Genomic DNA, 1,930 nt, shown 5'->3' on the forward strand with positions numbered 1-1,930 from the left:
TTTGAGACAGGACCTCACTATATCAATATTGCCTTGGCTAGCCTCAATGTCTTGGGCTGAAATGATCCTCCTGCCTCAGTCTCCTGGGTAGCTAGGACTACAGGCATAAGCGACTGCACCTGGCTCTGGTGTCTCTTCTTATAAGCACACCACTCTTATTGGACTAGGGACCATTCTTATGATCTCATTTAACTTTAATTACCTCCTAAGGCCCTAAATACAACTATAGCCACATTAGGGGACCATATGAATTCTGGGGAAACACAAACATTCAGTCCATAACTGATCACAAGCAGCTGGTTGTCCCCCAGGGACACAGGGTGGAGTTGCTGTCTGGTAAGTTCCTGGTTCCGTAAGTGTGATTGCTATAATCCGTGTGTTCCTCCGCACAGTCTGGTGACATAGCAGGTGGGATGGAAACAGCTTTATACAAAGTGTTCAAAGAAGCACATCTTAAATTCTATTTTTACAACAATCATTTTAATATGATCATGAAAGGATGACTGTGTTCATTGTAGCAAATCTGTAAGTTACAGAAATGCACCTGGAAAAAATAAAGATCACCTATAATCTTTTCTCTCAAAGGTAACCGTTTTGATATAATCCAGGCTTTTTCTAATGAATGAATACACTATCTTCATTGTATTCTTTTTCTTCCTTAACACAGTCCATGTAACTGATTTTCAATGGGAATTAAATGGCAGATGCTCCATCCTCCCACAGAGCCACTCATCATATGAATGGGTATATGCATTTCTCTGTTTTAGGAAAAACTTCAGCTGCCTGAGCATAAAGCGGCCAAAGTGATCTCTCCTGAAGATGGTATTTGATTTGAACTGTGATTTATTTTCTATTTCTTATTCCCACTCTTCCCTTCCTATGTCCAGGAGTTGGGAACACCAAGGCTAAGGTTCAATAATAAGAGAATCATTGGAAGGAAACATTCAAGTGTGTTGATTGTCCCCATTTGTTAACTGAAGAAAAAACATAATTTATAAATTTAGGAGAGAGGAGGATTTAATTCTTATAAAAGGTGACAGCCTGCAAGGTGGTTGTCCCACAGGTTGGCTAGAGGCAAGGTTGTCCCACTTGCCTCTAGCCAAGACCAGAGATAGGCGTTTGGAAGGAGGAGGGCTTGGGGTAGGAGTTTTATGCTGAACAGGTTGGCTAAACATACACGTTCAACAAGTTGCAGGAGGAGCTGAGTATTCAAGAAAGTGGTCCTGACACAGGCATATTAGATAAACATACACATAACTTATGACCAATGTTCACTTTAAAATGAATAGATGAAATGTATTACATCTATCCCCTATATGTCAAAAGATCTTTTCAGGACATGAAGGCACACAGGTGTGCAGTCTCTGTAAACCAGCAAGAACCAGTCCATGGCTGGTGGTCTTCTCATCAGCAGAAAGTTACTGAAATCAACCTCTTGTCCAGTCAAAGCTGTTTCTGGTTGGTGGAACGGGGGTTCAGTGGATCAGCACCTGTGAGCTGGATGAGATGTAATTGTTTTAATGCTGTTTATCTGGAGGCCAGTGTTTGTTTAGTTGCTAGAGAAAAAGAGAAACCTTGTGGTAGTTAGCAGTTGGAACATAGTTGATTCTTTAAGTGCAGGAGTGTGTGACTTAACCCTTGCCTGGCATGGTCTTAGGTCCTGTTTATAATTTGGTATCTTATTGCCATGAAAAGTCTCCTCTGTCAGTCTTATGATCCCTATTTTAACATTAATGCTGGTCAGTTGTGTCTAAACTCTAAAAGGGAGGGGGTATAACGAGGCATGTCTGACTTTCCATCCCGTCGTGGCTGGGAATTCAGTTTTAAGGTATTTCTGGGGTTCCCTTTGCCAAGAGGGAGTCAATTCAGCTGATAGGGGCTTAGGATTTTAAAGTTTACACATGTGCAAGTTTACACATGCACAAGATCC

The sequence above is a fragment of the Mandrillus leucophaeus genome, unplaced genomic scaffold (assembly GCF_000951045.1).
Source record: "Mandrillus leucophaeus isolate KB7577 unplaced genomic scaffold, Mleu.le_1.0 Scaffold186, whole genome shotgun sequence".
In the NCBI taxonomy this organism is placed as follows: Eukaryota; Metazoa; Chordata; class Mammalia; order Primates; family Cercopithecidae; genus Mandrillus; species Mandrillus leucophaeus.